Source organism: Mastomys coucha, unplaced genomic scaffold, assembly GCF_008632895.1.
Source record: "Mastomys coucha isolate ucsf_1 unplaced genomic scaffold, UCSF_Mcou_1 pScaffold15, whole genome shotgun sequence".
In the NCBI taxonomy this organism is placed as follows: domain Eukaryota; kingdom Metazoa; phylum Chordata; class Mammalia; order Rodentia; family Muridae; genus Mastomys; species Mastomys coucha.
The window spans coordinates 41667583-41688512 of NW_022196897.1; the positions used below are offsets into that span (position 1 = coordinate 41667583).

Genomic DNA, 20930 nt, shown 5'->3' on the forward strand with positions numbered 1-20930 from the left:
CTACTTGAATATTGGAGCTGTGCCTTGTGCCAGACGCTGTTCTAAAACGCTACATATAATTTAACACCGTTTAGAATGGCAGATCTTCTGTTACATTATACTACACATTAATTTAGCTATGTACACCTTCTGATACTTAGAGGAGTGGACGAAAATGCGTGTGCTTGCGCGTGGGCGGTCAGCTACACCTTCCTGAAGGAGAAATTCAAAGCCCCACTTTTTTTCCTTACCCCCGCCCCCAAGATTACACCAGAGCGCACTCTCTGAGATAGGGTTCAATTACAGGTCTCAGGGGGGCGGGGGGTGAGGATTGAGTCCCTGGATCCTGTTAGGGAATCTAAACCTTAAAGGAGAAGAGCCCAAGTCTGTCTATCTCTTCTGCTTCAGAGCCTGAGCCCCAAGTTACAGGATGCATATCTCTACCAAAGAGCTGACCGCCAGGGTGCGGTTTCTGGAACTTTCCCCGAGGGCAGTCCCCAGATCCTTGGTTCTCTTCTCCGATACTCGCTGGCGCAGGGGCAAGCACGGGGTATCGCAACTGTGCTTTGTGCAGGGGGGTGAGGTGGGGGTGTGGGGGTGGGGGAGTGGGAAGGGGGGGAGTGTGGGGGGGGTCAGGGCTGGCGGCGATGTCCACACACTCTCTGGGATAGGAGGCGACCCCACAGAGGCTTTTGGGGGCCGTGCCTGCCAAGTATCGCGGGACTTGTGTGCCTCGCTGGAGCCGCGGCTCCGGGAGCAGCTGGAGCGCGCTCGGGTGCGCAGCGCCCCAGCCCGGGGAGGAGCGGGAGCCGGGCGGGAGGAGGACCCGGGTGCTGGTTACGTAAATGATCCTAGCCCAGTGACAGGCCTCCGGGCTGGGGCTGCGGGAGGGGGAGGGCCCGGCAGAGGGGGCGGGGGCCAAGTGACCAGGCGGTGGCGGCTCTGCCGAGGTGACAATGTGCTAGGAGCCCCGCTCGGTGTCTCCTGCGCCTCCTCGGCCTGGGCGCCTCCTGGCAGCGCTCTTCGGAGCCTCGCGGCCGCCTGCCGCGCTATGAGGGAGCATCTCCTGGGCTGGCCGAGGCCGGGCCCGCCTCGCTCTGCTCCCCGAGAAGTGTGAAGAGAGGCGCGGGCGGGAGCCCCGGCTTCGCGCGGCGGCGGCTCCAGGTGAGCGCGGCTCTCGGCGCAGCCGGCCACTGGCGGGGCTGGATCCAAGCAGCATCCCGTGCGCGGAACGCCGAGCTCTCTCCGCGGGATCGACAGCCACCGTAGCAGGTCTCAGTCCTTCTCTGGGCTCTCCTCTTCTTGGTGACGGTTTGGGACGGACCCCTCTCGGACTGCAGGAGAGTCCGGCTGGGCTCCGCAAAGTCCCGCCCGGGAGTGGCAGGGCGCAGAAGCCCAGCAGGGTAGGGGCAGGGGCGCGGGCGGATCTGGAGAGTCCATCTCCCGGGACCTGGGAGCACGGCCGCCCGCGGCTGCAGGTGCGGCGGGAGGATAGAGAGGCGCAGAACTTTCTGCAGCCGCCCGCCCTCCCTCCTCTAGGCTTTTCCCGCTACCCTCAGAGCTGGGATGCGCTGGTCCCCATCCACGCCCTGGGGGCGCTCTCGGGTGCCTTAAATGTCTTAGCGTCCCTTCCTAGGCAACTTTCTCTACCAGATGCGGACACCCCCTGGGTGAGATGCTGTCGGTGCTACTACTCTTGACACTGGGTACGCTCTGGTTCTTGGATATTTTCCTTCACAGCTTGCTCTTTCTGACAGTGCCCCAGCCGCCTCGTGTCTCTCTACTGTCTCTCTACTCAGTTTGTAGGTCTGATTTTCTTTCAGGCTTTTGGTCCCCGTGCATATGCACCATCCTTGCGTCTGTTTCTCTTTCATTCTGTTTGCTCCGGTCTTTCTTGAGCTGTCACTGTGTCGCTGATGTACTGTTGTTTCTTTCGTTTCTTTCGTTTGTCGCTCGCTCAATTTTTCCCTCTTTCAGCGTTTAGCCCCTTGTTGCCTGTCTCTTCCCCTACTCCCAGTCTGCTAATCCATAGATGCTCTTCTTCTGGGAACTCCCAGATGCACAGACCTCCTTATTTTGCGCCTTTAGGAAGGCGGGAGTGAAGCAGCTTTCCTGCATCTGGGCTGCCTTGGAGCTGAATGGAAGGTTCAGGAGCCGGAACGGAGGGTGTTGCTCCAGCCTTCCCACCCAGGGTCCAAGGGCGCCGCGCTTTGGGAACCCAGTCCGCGGAGGCTTCTGGTCTGACCAGCAAAAGCAGTGTGAGAGAGTGGGAGCCCCTTACCTGTCCTGTGCCTTGGACTGTGGATAGCTGAATTTCCAGGTGGAGAATCTTCATTTCCAGTTTACTGATAGCTAGGGGAGACGATTCAATGGATGGACAAATAGATTCTTAGGGATTAAGGCAAGGCAAATGTCAAAAGGTGGATGCTCGCTTGAGGTAAAGGTGTTGCTATTGGGAAAGGAGCTCTGCCTCATCCATTTCACGCTCAGCCTTTAGGAGATCAGTGTCCCTTGGATATACTCGAGCCTCTCTCACCAGTGTAGCCTACAGATTTATTTGCAGGATTAAGGGTACTGGACCAGCCCAATGACATTTTTGGTTTCCTTGGGGTCCCCAGCTTTTGGCGAAATCTGTTGCTCAAAATTAATCAGCCTTTCTCTCTCTCTCTCTCTCTCTCTCTCTCTCTCTCTCTCTCTCTCTCTCTCTCTGCCTGTCTCTCTCTCTCTCCTCTTCCTTTCTCTAACACACACACACCCCTTATTATTATTATTATTATTATTATTATTATTATTATTATTTTGTTGTTGTGGTTGTTGTTCATGCCCTCTAGTGTTAAAGAAACCTGGTGTGATAATATTGAAAAGTAAGCTCACACCACTGGTCTTCACTCTGAGCTTCTCTCCTCCAAGGGTCTCTCTCCCTTTGTCATACACATTCTTTCCATTTCCTCGTTGACTTTTGCAGCTGCATTACTAACCTATTCTTTTCTGATCTGCAGTCTTCCTCTGCTGCAGAATTAGGTTCTTAATACTGAAACCCTCTTCCTTTGACTTCAGAGATAACTGGATCTGGAGAATGTTCATTGCCTAAGGCAGGTTTTGAAGGTTTAAGAAAGGTATATATTTTTTTCTTGTTTGTTTGCCACAAACCAGGATTTCTCAACTCTTTTTTTATGTCCCTGATTATCTTCAACTCCACTGAGAATTTGGCTGTCTGCTCTTACATGATTAAACAAATGTTTTAAATTACTTTCTTTGTGGCCCATCCTATTTCAGGATGTATGCTACTTGCTAATAAAGTGCATTTTGTATCAGACCAGACTTATAGGAAAAGAAAAGAAGGGGTTACAGGTTGTTGCCAGTGTAGATTTGTTCTGAAACAGGAAGTCTAGAGTGGAACCTGTGCTCCCTGATAAGTAGACTCTGGAAGTGTGGGAAAGCAAGCATTTAATGAAAACCTGTTGGTTAATGGATTAGAATGCAAGTCATGTCAAGATTCCAAGAGGCCCAGCTACACTAATGAACCTTCTTCCTATCATCAAATTTACCTCTACCTCTCTGCTTCTGTTTCTGTTCGTCTTCTATAAGGGAGGGTTGAGAATTAGGAGGGTGGATGTCAGGGCAGAATTCTCTGCTTCTTTCTCACAATCACAATGTGCACTTTTATCTCTCCCTGCAACACTTTTACTTGGCAGATACTGTGGAGAAGTTAGAGGCTCTGATGGTTGTCAAGTTCAACCTTCCTATCTGAAAGTAAAATAGGATGGGACTTTATGTTGGGAGAATATGTTCATTTTGCTCTTTAAAGGTGAACGCTCATTTGTAATGTAAGTAGCAGATATATCAGCTTAAAATATTTGGGAAGGGGCTATAAATTAATCTCAATGCTGAGTCACTTTCCCTAAATAGCTTATAGATCCCTTACGGCGTCAAGGTGCCTATGAGAAGTGAGATGATACACATATGAGGATCTGCCAGGCTGACGTGAATGTCGAGCTGTTCCAATCTTCTTTTGATGCCTTGCTAGTCACCACTTACAATAGTTTACTATGGATTTGTGCAGGACTGTGTTTAAGCAATTGGGCCTTCTAACATCACTGGTGAATTACTTGATACTATCACTTTGCCTTAATTTTGTACGTAAAAATAACATGGTTAATGAAAATGGAAATTCTGACACTGGTTGAGAAGTCTTCCAATTTCTTATTGATCTCCACATTTAACTGTTAAACTTAATGTGAATTCATGTCAGGTCAAGTAATGTTATCAGAATGAAATGCATTTCGTCTTGCAATGTTGGCTTTTACAAGTGATGGTTGCAGCAGCGTTTCTCTTCAACATTCTTTTGTGATGTGACTTATTTGGTACTGTGAGCTTATGAAACTGTGGGCATTGTAGGAAGAAGGTGAGAAGCAGCATAAATGTTTTTAGTTTTTTTTCTTCTTCTTTAAATTCGGCAAAGGCAGATAGTATTAAAAGAAACAAATTGAGAGCACAACTCTACTAGAATGAAATCTTAGCATGTAAAGTAAGTGACAACCTTGTTTTTAATAGATCATCATTATATTGATGGCTATAGACAGTTCCCAGCGTCCTGTCCTTCTTTAAAAGGTTCACCTTGGTAGGTATAGTGCTCTAAGTTATACCTGTTATAGTAACACAATATTGACTGTGACTTTCAGTGTATCACCTCTTGGGGTTCTGTGTCTATCAGTGGGGAAATGTAGACTTCTTAAATCTAATGGGATCTGGCAGGATCACTGATTCTGAGTGAATGTGTGTGGCAACTTATCAAAGAATTTCAGCTGGGCTTTGCAGAACACCATGAAACAGGAGATTCATAAATATACGTACTGCATTGATTAGATAATATCTTTGATGGCCATTCGTAAAGCAACACATTTTTCCTAATCAGATGTCACATACATATCCCCTCCGCAACACCAAGTATATGTTTGAGACCGTAAAATAAAGTTACATTTATGCCATTGTATAACTTGATAAGCTGGTTTTGATAGATTAGATTCTATTTCCAGCTCTTATCTTAAGATAGAGTAACTAAAATCTTGTGATCCAGGTTTCTAAAGACTCTAGTTTTCCATTGTGAAATTGAATTCAAAACATCTTGGGAAATGTCTATATTAATTTGGTAATAGCTGAACATACATTTGCAACAGATGTCCTAGAGCTGGGGTTACAGGTGATTGTGAGATGCCTGATGTGTACGCTGGGACCTGAACTTGAGTTTTCTGCAAGGTCAGTAAGTGTTCTTAACATCTGAACCATCACTAGGCCTTCAGACCTCATTTATTGTTTAAAAAGGCGGTAGGAGCTGTCCAAGGTATATGCTATCAGGATTTTAACATGCTAGAAAATTAACTGGGAGTTTTTCAGTTAAACTGCAATGCATGGTCCCTAAATCTTATTTATGCTCATGTAGAACATTCAAGGAAAAGTGTCATTAACCTGTTCATCAGCATGTTTTGAATATAATACAAGAGGCAAGCAGACACAGTAAACAGAATTTAAATCCAATCCTACAAATCAAAAACATCTAGATGATGTTGTAAATATCACAGACAGTTGTAAATGTCAACCTAGCCTCTTGCCTTATATTAATTGCTTTGATTTTTATAAGCAATACAACTCTTTTTTGCTATTAATAAAATGGGTTTTTAACATAAGAGGATGATTATGTAGCTTCTTGTAGATCTGAAGCATAATGACTGATTTAATTCCCTCTTAATGGCTTATTACATAATTAGTTTCATATAAAGAGGATGAGATTTATTTTACTATCAAGAACAGAACCCTTAGTTTGAAGAAAGAAAATGAAAGCAACAAACACCACATGAAATACATCCATTCCACCTTACCTAAGGGGGGATTAAAAGTGGTAAATTGAATTGTAACTGGTGACATAACAGAAAATTGTGTATATAGTTTGTATACCGAATATGGTAAGTAAAAGCTGATGGGGTTTTAGAATATTGCATCTTTATAACAGCCATATAAGAATGGACTGACTAGAATTTTCATAGTGAGTATGTGTTAGGGTTAAAAATGATACCTGTTCTTCTTGTCTCACACTGACATTTTCATTAAGGAAAATATAGTGTCAACTCCATGTGATTTCTTCTTTAGCATGGTAAGAATGATTTAAAATGTCCACTTATATTCTAATCATTTTATAGTGGAGGACATTTTAACACTGACCGAGATGAAAGAACTGAATTTTAGAGAATAGTTCTTCAAGTTGAGTAAAGTTAGCTCCATCTACATTTTTTCCTATTACACTTTACTCTTTTCTAATTTAACAACTTTAGTTAATGGATGAAAATTGGTCACAGGACATTGTATTCTGTTGAGTAACATTGTTCTTGGAATTCTTTCTCAGTATGAACCACAACCATATCTTGCTTCCCCTGGTACCCACATATTGAAGAACAGCACGGTTGCCATAACTGTGATTCAGTGAGGCCTGGCATCTCCAGCGTCTTCCGTTTACTTTTTGATTGTGATCCAGTGTAGTAAAATGTGGACCTAGGGAGGATGCTAGCAGTTGATTTGGCTTCAGGTTCCCACACCCCTGATTGCAGAGATGATTGGAGGATGGAAATGAGAAGTTCCTTTGCTGTAGTTAACTGCAAGTCAATGTCACCAAGGTGACGACTCAAAAGAGCACATTGCCAATTTTTTTTTCTCTGTCTTCCACATAAAGACTATGACTCAAACTTTAGACATCAATTTTCTTCATTTTGACTTGTTAAGGGTAAAGAAGGCCCATAAATAAGACACTCATATTTAATGGAAGCAACTGAGATGTAGCTTATTTTCCTGAAGTACTTCTAATGAATTTTTAAAATTACATTAGAATTTATTTATATTTATTTAAAAGGTTGTGAAAACCATGGTGGATTTCCTAAAGTATTGTTATTCAGTATTCTATTCTGATTGAATATCAACACTAATTTATAATTACTTACACTTTATAAGAAAAAATTCCCTTACTTTTAATGAATCTTCTGGCTTTTATTTCTTTGACTTTTTGGCAGTTCATTTGCAAATGAGAATGTAGCCACTGACCACAGATCAGGTTTACTCAGAAGAATATAAGCTTGCCTCTGGTTTCCTTTTAAAGCCAACACCGTGCTTATTATTTCTCAGTGTTAGTTTTCTTTTCTCCCCAGAGCTTTTGTTTTCCTTTCCTTCCTTCTTCATGGCTCTCCCTACTTTTAAATTATCTTTCTTCTCTGCATTGTAACTCCTCATATAGCTGGAGGAATTTTAAACTGGCAGTCTTCAGCATGCTACAAATCAAGTAAATAAAAAGCAGCTTCTGTTCGTTTAATAATCTGGTCTGTGTAGGTACGAAACAGACCTGAGAGCTCTTGCATCTGGGTCATTTAACAGGAGGCCGGGGATGCTAAATTCACATCTCATTACCTTTTTCTACTTTTAGAACTCTGTGCCTGGGCCTTGTGGCCACTTGGCATTTGGCTAGCTCATGGCTCTAGAGGAATGCTGTTATTTGAGTATATGCCAATTCCAACCGACACAAGGCTGGTTCTCTCATTTCTTGGTCAGATTTTCCTTTTAAAGCAAACAATGTATGTTTCATTACCAAGTGTAGATTATTGACTTCTTGTCAAGATTTTCTTTTGATATTGATAGACTGTGATGCACACTTTTAATTATTTATGTTCTGCAGTCCCATCTACTTAAGAAAGTAGATACTATTTCCCTACTTGAAGTCCTAGAACAGACGTTTTTTTGTCATACATTTTAAAAACACTCTTCTTGTGCCTGCGTTGAGATGAATTGTAGGTAATTGGATGGTGCAGCTGAATTAACACACTGAATTGCTAGTTATGAGACACTTCATTTGCTGTTGCCGGCCACAATGGGCCCATTTTGCTCATACAATACACACATTCTTATTATCCATATAAGATTGTAATTGAAGTAGAACAACATGTATGCCTCACTTCCATTCCTTCTGTAAAGAAAAATAACCTCCACAAATGTAAGCACCTTGCAACTATCTCATTAAATAATTTGGAACGTTGATGTTCTTTCATTCATTCTTCCTGTTTATCTTTTTTTCCTTTTCCTTTTTCTTTTTTCTTCTCTCTCTCCCCCTTCCTTCCTTCCTTCCTTCCTTCCTTTCTTCCTTCCTTCCTTCCTTCCTTCCTTCCTTCCTTCCTTCCTTCCTTCCTTCCTCTCTCTCTCTCTCTCTCTCTCTCTCTTTCTTTCTTTCTTTCTTTGAGAATGTTAATCTGTTGTCTCCTCCTCTAAAGGGTCTGGGAATAAAGCATTTCAGAACCAAGAAGTTCAGGGTTGCAATTTCTTTACCCTGTGTGTCTTAACCTCATTGCATGTGGGCATTTATTCTGAACAACATTATTGGCATTGTGCCTGCAATGATACACACTAGTGTAGTAGGTTATTCTTGGGGTTTTTTCATTTTGGTATTTTAGGAATAGTTTGTTGGTTTGTTTGTTTGTTTGTTTGTTTGTTTTTTATTTTTTAGGTTACTGGATGTAGTTTTTGATAGCTGAGTATTCACTTTAAGATGAAACTTTAAACGCTCATTCACCAAATTGTTGCTTTAATGAGCTGGCAGATGCAACTGTGATAAGGTGGATGAATAAGCAAGACAGAGGGATCTGGAAGGTGTGAGGGAGTAGTCTGAAGTTGGAGTGAGCTATTATGCCAAATATCTCTCAAAGCTCAATAATACCAAGAAAATGAGTTAGAAATTAGATGCTGGGACTGCATTAGCTGAACAAATGAGACTATGATCAGCTTTTCTTCTCTTTCTCACCAGATCATCCACCCCTAAACATAAACTAATGAAATCTCATGAATCACAAAGTATCAGTGAGCAATGGGGGATGGGACTTCGGAACATAGAGAAATCCCTAAGATTCTGACCCCGTAGCCCCTCCATGATCAGGTTCCAGGTTACTCTAAAGAAAAGTCAAACTTACTCAAGTACCAAGTAACCAGCATTTTGTATTCTTCGGACTCTATTTTATTTTTTATTTTCATTTTTATTTTTGAAACAGAGGCTCATTCTGTGACCCACATTGTCTTGGACTTTATCCCGGCTGGCTGGCCTCATACTACTTACAATCATCTTCTTTCTTTAGCTTCTCAAATGCCAGAGTGACAGGCATGCAGAATCACATGAGTCTTTTCTCATTCTTTTATTTATAATCTATTTTTAAATTATTTTTTTCATACAATCTATTTTAATCATGTTTTCCCCTCTCCCCACTCCTCTAAGATCCTCCCCACCTCCCTCACACCCAACTTTATGTTCTCTCTCTCTTTCCTTCAAAGAACTAAAGCAACAAAAGAGCTTCATGGAAGTGAAAGTCAAAATAAACAACCAAGGACCAAAAAGCCAACAAGTCCACAGCAACAACAACAACAACAACAAACAACAACAACACAAAAGAAAAAACAACAGGCAGTTCCTAAAACAAAACAACAAACAAGCAAAAAATCCATGGAGTTCATTTTGTTTAGGTTACCTGTTCCTGGGCATGGGGTCTGTGCATTGGTGTGGTTGATGTACCATGACATTGTCCTTGAGAAAACTGACTTTTTCTTGGTCAGTGTGCATCAACTGCAGATAGCTTTGTGGTTATGAATGTGACCCAATATCCTTCTCAGTCTTGGGACACTGAGTGGCTTGAACCCGATAGATACCAATAAACATTTGGTCAACAAATGATCAACAAACATTCTAGAAGGAATTTAAAATTTATTAAGAGACATCTACAATATGAAAAATTTAAAAAGAGAGACGAAGTCAAAAGAAAATTATTTAAGCCAGACACTAGGACCACATTAAATATACAAATGCATCTATAACCAGTCTTTCCTCTCTGTCTCACCAGATCATCCATCCCTAAACATAAACTAATGAAATCTATTGGGCTGCAAAATGACCTTGTAAGATACTGAAAATAAGGAATTATAATTTAGAGTTTTTAAGCAGTTCAAGAAAACTTTTATTCATATACAAAACAAGGGGATGATATAGAAATGAATTCTTAAATTTGATAATTGCTATCTTTCTTTGAACAACTTATAATTACAAATACAGAAGTCCTCTCAATAACAAAATCAACAAAAGACGGAAAAAGTAAAATGTAGTGAATCTTCACAGATTATATATTAATTAAAATTCAGGCATGAAAACACATGTAAACATCAGGTATGAATGGAATTAGTTTTTTAAATTTATGAACCAAGACACTTGCAACCTATCAAAAAAAATTAATAAAAGCCAAGAGTGGGGAAAATGGACATTTTAATCGAGTCATTATAGACTGATAATGTCTGTAGTTACTAAAAGAAATAACAACTATGATGTAATCCATAAAACTCTGAAGACAACCAATGAAGACTATTATAGAGAAGGTTGATAAAGTTAGGAACTTGCTGAAATAATTCAGAAAATATTTAAAGTATTTTGGAACTGTTTAATTTGGGGGGAGGGCATTTTTTTTTTTTTTTTTAAAAATGCACCTTCCAGATTTCTTTAAATTCTAGTGACTTTCTTTTGATTCGCTTAGCTTCAGGAAGATCAACTAAAATTGAAATTTTTATTGTAGAACTAATAAATACTTAAAGTAATTTCACCACAAAGAGAGAGATACTGGTGGGCACTGGGTGGGGGGTGCACTATATGAAGAAATGTGACTGTTTTCACTATATATAAATTAATACTCACTTGGTTTTCTACTCTATAGTTGGGCTTAAAAGACAACATTGGGTTCAAGTCTTGATGAAGACAACTAACGAACTTTCTAGCAAGTTTCTGAGTTCTTTGGATGCCAGTGCTCTTATCTTTAAGATGCTAGAGTACCTACTATCATCTATTATTCTAACATACGTACATTTTATGAAGCTGCATCTACTATTTTCACTGGGAATAAAATTGATTACTACTTTTCCAGGTTTGTTGAATTCTGAAACAAACATACAGTTATTGTATTTCCTGGTTAATAGCAGGAAGGTGAATGTTACTGCCTTAACAGTGATTTGGTACATTTTTGTTTTTTAAATCTAACTTAGATAGCCTTTTATGTCATTCCCATGCATCTTTATTTTCTTAATTGGTAGCAATTATTTATCAAATAGGGTTTTTTTTGATAGAATTTTTCATTATTTAAGGTTTTATTTTCACATAATTAAAAATAACTATCTTTAATTAAAAATAAAGCAAAGCACTTCTAAACCATTATTTAATAGGTCCATTTCACTTCCGTTTTCTTAACATTTTAAAAGTGCTAAACAATAATTTCAAAGAACATTTTGAAGTGGTTTACAGATAGTACAGCAGAAATTTTCTAGTCATCTGAATTATTAAATGACTCTTGCTGCTCTGATTATCTGATATCTTGACATACTCACAGGAAAGTTACTTTACAAGGATGGCCCTGTCAGCATTACACACATGTAAAGCTGTGACAATGTTAATTTGCCAGCTGCTCTTGGAATATTCACTGTCCTTACCATTTGGGCTAATGCTTTGATTTTGTTGCTGATCAAAACCAGTTATTTTAAAGATGCTGCAGCCAGTCCTATGAGTACAGTGTCATTTTCTTCAGATACACCAGAAAGAGGGCATAGGAGTCCATTATATATGGTTGTGAGTCACCATGTAGTTGCAGGGAATTGAACTCAGGACCTCTGGAAGAACAGTCAGTGCTCTTAACTGCTGAGCTATCTCTTCAGCCCATACTTTAGCATTTGAAGACTATGAACATTTCTGTGAACACACAAGCATACAGGCCCCATTGTAGAGTGAGATCAAAGTGAAAGGGTGAGAATGATTAGAATGAATGGTTTTGTTTTGTTTTGTTTCGTTTTTTTTTTTTTGTTTTTTTCTTTACCTTTGAGTAAATGTTGCATGAAAAATATGGACATACAATAACTAAAATTAACTTTATTATAATCTGTTATGCTGCATTCAAACATTTTGTGACGTACAAGGACAGGGATAAAAACCATGAGACATATTGAAAACCTGGCTCCTGTATACAGAGATGATGATAACCTGTTGGTCTCTGTCGGATTTTGAAGTAGTGACCTGGAGGAGGGTAGTGGATCTTGGTTCAACTCTTTCATGTGGTTTGATGAATGAGGAATGCTTTGAGTTTTCTTTTAATGGTGAAATTCCTAGCAATTAAATAACACCTTTCAGCATAATGACTCATCAATTTTAAGAAAAGAAAATTCTGAAAGTCAAGCTATGAGCAACTGTATCACACAATTGAGTTTAAGACAGTAGCATCTGGATTCTCACAAACAGATGAAAAATTCTGACAGTCGGATGACAAAGGACAATTATGTAGTCGGCATAAAATGTATAATGGGCACCAAGGTTTCTTCGAGTGCTTTGTCTACTGTTACCGTAGTTCTCTCAGCACTGTGAGATGTTTACGTTCATCTCAGTAATTTCAATCACAAGAGGGTTGAGGCGGCAGCGTGTGTCATACACTGCTTGCATTGTACATAGTGGCTGCTCTGTAAGTGTGCTGTTATTACAGATGCTCCTCTTCCACAGGTCATTCCCTGTCCATTAGTGTGACTGATGCCCAGTAAATCCGACCTGCTTTATCAATTTCTAAAATAAATTTCTCAGACCTTAAAGGCTCATTGTGTGAAGCTACTGCAAACTTGAGTTCTGGGTGACAATGAATGAATCGGAGTTAAGAAGAGGATTGGAGCCAAGTGAAACAGAAACAGTAAAGCTGTGTCAGTGAATATTTAGAAATTTATTGAGAAGAGAAAAAAAAATGAAGTCAAACATGCATCCACTTTGATGTGACTGCTAGCGTACTTTATACATTGCACACATGCATTATGCTGAAATGCCTTTTGGGACAAAAAGGGCAACTACCTTGAAAGTCATATTACAAGCCTCTTCACACTATTTGGAAACTTCCAGAGTCACTGCTGGTTTTTGTTAGGAGTTCGTGGTTAAAATTGTGAAGCCATCACGATCCCTTCATTTTCTCATCAGCTTTGACTCTAATGTTTTCCAGTATAGATGATATTTTCAGAAATTTGAAGACAAAACTTTTTTTTTTGTATTTTCCCATAAAATATTAGTGAAAATTCAAGACTTACAGTCATCCCGTCCTTCTCCTCTGAATCAAGATGATGAATCAGGTGATTTCATTCTTCAGAGACACAGGCTTCATTTCTGGTGTGTGATGTAGGCTTTTTTTTTTTAAATGTGTTTGTAGACATTTAATTGTGGACTTTGTTTCCTTAGTATAAAATAAAGCATAATTTGAAGTAACGAATTGAGATTCATTTGTCATTTAGAAATATTTGAAATCTAATTCTCTTTTCTTATCATAGGAAGAAAATATGTTGTCTTGAGCAGAGATAGTTTGTCATTTCCTTCACAATAATATGTGCAAATGATAATTATACATAAATTAATAAACTGCTGGTGGGAATCTAATGATGTTTCATGCTGTTTTTGATTTATTTCTAAATTATTTCCAGAATGTTGAAATGTAGCAGAACTAATTTTTTAATATAACCTACAACTTTCTCAACTCCAAAAACATTTAATGAAGAAATTTTGTAAACCAAGCCAGCAAAGAAATACATTGCATTATGATTTTTAAAATTGGGGCTGGCTTACAGGTTCTGAGGTTCAGCCCATTATTGTCAAGGCAAGAGCATGACTGTGTCCAGGCAGACATGGTGAGGAGGAGCTGAGAGTTATATACATCTTTGTCAAGATGGAGGTAGAAGATTGGCTTCCAGGCTACTAGGAGAGGGTCTTAAAGCCTATGCCCACAAGGCCACACCTCCTCCAACAAGGCCATACCTCCTCCAACAAGGCCACACCTCCAAATAGTGTCATCCCCTGGGCCAAGAGTACTCAAACCATAGCATCAACAATGTGAAATCTTCATATTCTAATGACATTATTGAAGTGACCATTAATTTTTTTCTCATTGAAATTGAAATATTTTTTTCCAGAGTTGCTGAAAATAATATTAAGCCCCCGGGTTCCATTTCCTCTGTGCTCTGGCTGCCTCCTATTCTGAAGTTCTGTGTTGTCTTTCCGTATTTTAAAAGCTACTAAGAAGTAGCTTCTTTGTAAGCTTCAATGACTTTGTGTAGAATTTCTACTTAAGAAATATTTGAAATCAAGTAATAACTCCTGGCTTGTCTGGACACTTAGTGTGAGGTTAACTATTTTCAGCCAATGTTACATTAGTCCCCAGACAGACAATTGATTCATCTTGTATGGCTGTACATGTCTGCCAAAATATTACACCTCCTGTAATAATTTCATATTGTGAAAGCCTTCTGAGAGTTAACTGTTGAAATTTATTTTTGAATAAATTTTTGTTTTGTTTTATTTAACATTCAGTGCTTTGAAATGTAGTAAAATCAGAAAAGGTCTTTGGAAGTTACTAATACCAGTAGGTTCTCCATTGTTCTCTTTGTCTCTCCCTCTCTCTTCTTTCTTTTTCTCTATCTTCCTGCCTCTTGAGTCATGGTCATATGTTTCTCCATAGGCTATTACTGTGTCTTTTTCCTTTTTCTTCTCTTATTCCACTTTCCCCTTCCTTCCCTCCCTCTCTAGGTTCCTTCCTTTCTTTTCTCTCTTTTCTTCTCACTTTCATCCCTCCCTCTATCTCTTTCCTTCCTTTGTCTCTTTCTCCCTCCCTCCCTGCCTCTTTCTTTTCGAGACAGTCCCATTCTATCTTGTAACTTTCTGTGTAGACTATACTACTCTAGCATTCACAGATTGTTACTTGCCACTCCCGCCTCCCTGAGTGCTAGAATTAACGGTTTGTGCCAATATCCCAGGCACTGTGGCTATTTTTAAACATGGTTTTGTATTCAGGAGTCACTCAAGCCAAACCTAAAGTACTGATCTTACTTATGACAATTTAGATATATTCTTGACTTTCAATTCTATTGTCTACAGAGTTTGTTGTTTCCTTATGTTGGAACAATTATTTGCCAACTAGATGTCTTGTCTTGTCTTTCTGTCTGTCTGTCTCCTGTCCTCCATTCCTTCTTTCCTTCCTTCTTTTTTCCTTCCTTTCTTTCTTCCTTCCCTCTCTCCTTCCTTTCTCTTTCTTTTTCTTTCTTTCATTTTTCTTTCTTCCTTCCTTCCTCCCTTCCCTTCCTCCTTCCCTCACCTCTTTCTTTCTTTCTTTCTTTCTTTCTTTCTTTCTTTCTTTCTTTCTTTCTTCCTTCCTTCCTTCCTTTCTTTCTTTTCCTTTTTGTCTGAGACGGGGAACCCTCGCTCCTGGAAATAAGTAGACTATGGTGACCTTGAGACTTACCTGCCTCTGCCTCCCCTCTCTGCAATTGCCGGGATTAATGATATATGCCGCCACACCCACTTGTCTCTTCTTAAAAGCATCACTTTGTAAGAATATAGTTTAAGTAACCCTTCCATGGTGCTTCATTCAAACTGAATGCTTTATATGTGCTGTATATATACTCTAATATCGAGCTCTACCCTCAACCAAATAAACTTGTATTGTGATCAAGTTATACTGTATACTTTTGATCTTTAACCAACCTCAATATTTCACATAACTTTGGCCCTTGCCTCATAGTCATATGCCTTAAGTCTTACACTTAGTAATAATATTTTCACAGTTGTGAGTTATTCTGTTTTTGTTTTCAAATCACATATATCTATTACTTGGTTTAAAGTGTTTTATTTCATGATTTCAATCATATTATACATATTTGTCATTTTATTACAATTCTCTAAGTGCCCATGAACTTTTATTTGTTAAAGGGCCTCATTTCACAATGAGCCAGCCGGGGTATGAAATTATGGACCAATAAAATGTTGCCACATTTTAATAAATAAGAGGCTGCACTTCAGTGGTGCATGAAATGGTTTCTGCTTAAGGAGTCAGTTATATACACATTGTGGTAATAAATCTAGCAAGAGGTTTGGAGATCTACTTACATTAGGAATTATGCAAATGCAAGATCAGGTGCTCTCAAAATCTCATCAGTAGATACTTACCAAAGGGTTTTCCTGATCCTAGCATGCAGTGACTAAGTACATTTGCAGTCCCTGCACTGGGGTGGGGGGATGGGGTGGGTGTGGGCGAGGGGATTCAGTAAAGAAAACGTCTCCATATTCCTTACATGTCTGCACTTTTTCTTGGCTTCTGTAAGTCTCTTATTACTGTAATGGTGGTTTTCTTTTTCCTGTTCTGAGGCTTAGATTCAGGCCCTGTGATGATTAGCATCTGTAGCACAGAGATTCTCTCTCCACAGGCCCACCCATTCTGCTGAGAAAGGGCTCGTTTACCACAGACAAGATTAAAGATTGTCTTTTGCTTCAAAAAAAATTGCTATTTTTTAATTTACATCTATGTAATGGTATATTGTTTTATTAAAGATTTAGTTTTTCTTTGTGTTTTCCTTAATATTTCTATAGTGTGATAGAATATCAGCAAGTGTGTGTCTCCTTGGCTCATTTCCTACGGTGCAGAGGCTTCAAGGACAGGGAAAGTCTATAGTTTCCAGAGTACTGATCAAATGAAATGCTTGGCTGACTGCTACCAACCATGTCATTCAGAGTACTACATTTTTTCACATGCATCATGCACTGGGTATTAGGGATAAAATTCACTCATGTTGTGTCTCAATTTGAAATCTTTCTGTGATATTCTGTTATCTTTGTTGTTGTTGTTGTTTTCCTGAAGACCGGGTTTTTTGTTTGTTTGCTTGTTTGTTTTCTGTGTAGCATTGGCTATCCTGGAACTTACTCTGGGGGCCTCAGACTTGGAGATCTGCCTACTTCTGCCTCCCATGTGCTGAGATTAAAAGAGCACACCACCATGGCTGGCCTGAGACATTTTCCTAACCCAGGTTTACAACGTCTACTTAGAAGAAAATTCACATGTTCTTGCTCTCGTTCATATATATGTTGGGGACTCTTCTATAACACCAAGTGCATTGGAATCTTACTCCAACAAAACGTGGATTGATGCTGGGTATTATTTTGTGGCTTTTATGCATAGAACTTCTGAAGCATATTGTACCTCACACAGTTTGACAGCCTTATCTGTTAATGCTATTAAACCTTGGTAGGAAAGGGTTTCCCATTCTCCAGGGAGAGCTGGTCACTGCTACGTGTTTTCTGACCCCTTAAATCTGCTTACACTCTAAAAGGAACTAATCAAGGGGTTGTCTTGCTTCTTGATGCTCAGGAATCATTTAATGTCACTTTTCTGTTCTGTGGTAATTTAATAAATCAATTTTAACCTGGATTGTAGATACATATCTACTTTTCTATCCCTTTTATAGGCCATGGTGTACAAAGGTAGCCTCTTCTTTTAGTGGCTTATCAAACAAAATGCCCTACACAGTTAAGTCTTTACTAAGCACATTTAACTAGATTGCATATTCATAGCTAGGCCTGTGGGCTTCCAAGTGCAGCAGCAGTGGCTACTTTGGAAAATGATGCAGACTAAAAAGTATTTTTGTGTGTTCTTCCCAGTAAGATCATCAGAACTACCTTTCAGCTGGGCTATGTGAATATCTCCCATGTGATTGGTTTTCTTCTGAATTCCACTGTCAATTAGTCAGAGATTGTATACTTTATGTGTTTCTTGTGGCTGTTTTAAATAGTAATGTCTTGACAATGTTAACCCAAGCCAAAGTTAGAAAGACAGATCTTTAAAAATTATTTTGTTGATTCTTTGTGAAGTTTACACCATGCACCACAATCAAACTCATCTCCCTATCCTTCCATATCTACCCCATGTCCTTACAACCTCCTCTACAAAAGAAAACAAAAAAAAAATAAACATAAAGAGATAAGTTAAAATAAATCTTGCCATGGAAGCTTCAGTGTGTTATGGTGTATGACACGGTATACCCTTTTGCCTGAACAGCTGTTCGTGAAAATACTCATTTCAAGGACCCTTTGGTCTGTTTTGAGGCCTCTGGCTTCTGATGCCCCATCAATACTGGATCCTCTGGAATTCTTTTGGGTATCTGGTGGTTGCCCTATGTTGTGGAGTTTCTGCAGCTTTGGTTCTTCACGACCAGCCCCTTCATGTACTCTAGCAGTTCATAGATGGAGCAAATATTGTTGTAAACCAACCCAAAACCCTGGATCTGAGCCTGGATGGTAGATGAATTGGTTAGCCAGCCAGTAGTCCTGCTTTTCCAAAGAGATAGATAGGGCCAACTCTGCTGCTCTCATAACCCTTAGAGCCACATCTCCCATATCTGCACCACCAGGGCAAGCTCTACTGTGCTGCCAAGGCAATTTGCCAGTGCAATAACAGTTGAGGGGCAAGGCCAGTTCTCTCAACCAGCTCTATTTTATATTCTACACCACCACATCCAACTTTCCCACACTGTCTAGGGAATTGTGGGAGATGGGTCCATCTCCACTGCAGAGGCATACAGCCTGCTCTCCTGTGTTCATTCCTTACAAGGCCAGCTCTTCCAAGCTCGCCAGGTGAAGGAATGATAGAAAGAGATCTTTAAGGGAGAATCTTGTTAACTTACAAGCACTCAGGCAAAAAAGTGTTAAATCTAAACCCAGTCATTGTAGTACACTACTCAAAAATAAAAGTATCACAAACTATGTTAGTAGTCTTTTGTATAGTCCATGTTGACAATAAAGGAACCTCTCAGAACATAGTTTTGATTATGAGAGTGTGTGTTGGCTACCTTTTATGTCAATTGCACATGAGGTAGAGTCACTTGAGAGGTAGGAATCTCATTTGAGAGGATGCCCCATAAGATCAGACTGTTGGCAAACTTGTGTGGAATTTGTTTCCCATTGTGGACCACGATTCAGGATAGGTTAGGTAGATAAATCATTTCCTCTCCAATTTGCTTTTGGTATTATTGTCTTATTGAGAGTTTTCTTGCTATGAAGAGACACCATGACCAAGGTAACCCTTATAAAAGAAAACATTTAATTGGCCTGGCTTACAATTTCAGAGGTTCAGTTCATTACCATCATGGCAGGAATCATGACAGCCTGCAGGTAGACATGGTGCTGGATACAGAACTAAGAGTTCTATGTCTTGATCCAAAGGTAGCCAGAAGGGGACTATCCTCTCTAGGTCGGAGGAAACTGAAATTTCACACTGTATAGTGCTAAAGCATGGGATACCTCAAAGCCCACCCCAACAACCCTGTAGCTACAGGCCACAGCTCTGAATACTGCCATTCCCTGTGGGGCAAGCATTCAAACACGTGAGTCTTTAGGGGGTCAAAGCTCTTCAAACCACCACAGTCATGATCCTTCATCAATGGTAACTCTAAGTAAGACAGACAACTAGCTGGTAAATCTTCTAAAGCCCTAAAGGTCAACTTTCAACATCTGCAGCCTATCATTCAAAGCCCTTTGTAGGAATCTATCCTACATTTGACATTTTGGTTTGACTACCTCTTAGCCTGTTTCTTAAAGAGTTGCTGAATTTTTCTGCATGATGGAGACATATAACGACTAGACATGTCTCATATCTCTATCCAAATTCACTTAACATGTCCCTTGTGGTAGATAATTCCTTGTACAGTAATTTCTTCCCAAAAGAATGATTCCGTTTTCTGTCTTCTCATGATAGTTTGTTGCTATTGATGCTGCTATTGCACATGTTATTATGGTTTTGTCCCTACTGTCTCCCCTCGAAGATCATGGGCTTTTCCACAATGACAGTCCATTCTAGATTATCCCTAGGCCCTACAAAGAACATAATATAAGTAATTCAATAAGTGCCTTGAAAAATTGTTGCTATTGATTAAAGAGGATAAAGGGCTGTCAAATGAGGCTTCTAATATGTCTGTCTCTTTTTCTGGAATATGATGAGAAAATAAAAATCACTGTAGGAGCTTGCAAAGACAATTACCATGGAGTTATTACAATCATGGGTCCAGGAGGAGGCTAAAAGCCATTTTGTTCCAGGTCGTATTCACACTACGGTTCTAATTGGGCTGTGTGGTTCAAAAGGCCACTGTTCTGAATTTAGGTTTAAAGATGTTCAGAATAGTCTTTAGTGGTTTTCTTTTTTAAATGAGCTACTATCTAAACAGTATTTAGTCCCTGAGAATTCAGTTTTGATTTATAGCAATGATGTCTGCATTTCTCTTAATTTAGCTTTATAACTTTGTATTTAGCTTAATCTTCCAAACACTAATATAATGAAACTGGAGCCATTTCACATTGGGTAATATAAATTTATCAGTTTTGGATTTTAAATATGTATCCTAATTTCTTAAATGTCATTTTTTTCTGTTGTGTTATTATTTTACAAGCAATTTGATAACTAAAGCACAAAATCATTCAAATCATGACAAATGCTAGTTTTTTTTTTTTTTTTTACTTTTACATGATTTCTTTTAAGACAGATTTTTTCTGTGTAGCTATTGCTATCTTGGAACTCCCTCTGTAAACTAGGCTGCTCTCAAACTCAGAGATCTGTCTGCCTCTGCCTCTGCCTCCCAAGTGCTGGGATTAAAGGCATGTACCACCACTGCCCAGTGAAAAGTTTGACATATGTTACCTAGAAATAATTTTTTATATATGATTAGAGGTGCCTAAAATAATGAATACTCTAGAATACTCTATTATTATAATGAGAAAAATGAGTTCTTGATATTTATTGTTCATATTGTAAGTTAGCTTTGAAATGTCACCAGGAATCTTAGAGCCTTACTGTCTAGGTTCCATATAGATACACATTTTGGAGAAGCAACATAAAGAGAACATGAAAAAAATTATCAGAAGAGAAGCAAAACACTATCAGAGTTTACTAACTTTCAAAGAGCGCATCATTTAGCTTATGACCCAATTTTGTCCACTCCCTCTTCTAGCTTCTTTACTCCTGGTGTTCTATGGAGTTTCCACTTCTAGCTCCTTTACTCCTGGTGTTCTATGGAGTTTC

The 20930-nt window shown here is 39.5% G+C and overlaps 1 protein-coding gene across 4 annotated transcripts in view; it reads left to right on the forward strand.

Annotated features, from left to right (window-relative positions):
• The first annotated feature begins 453 nt into the window (after positions 1 to 453).
• Galnt13 (polypeptide N-acetylgalactosaminyltransferase 13) overlaps positions 454 to 20930 on the forward strand; it is a 633613-nt gene continuing 613136 nt past the window's right edge. The window contains exon 1 of one of the 4 annotated variants that reach the window (XM_031370288.1): positions 454 to 529. The gene's annotated coding sequence lies outside the window, so the exon portion shown is untranslated. Of the gene's footprint in view, positions 530 to 1037; positions 1252 to 1639; positions 1686 to 20930 lie in introns of those variants that run through there. The other 3 variants (XM_031370286.1, XM_031370285.1, XM_031370287.1) reach the window with 3 other exon arrangements.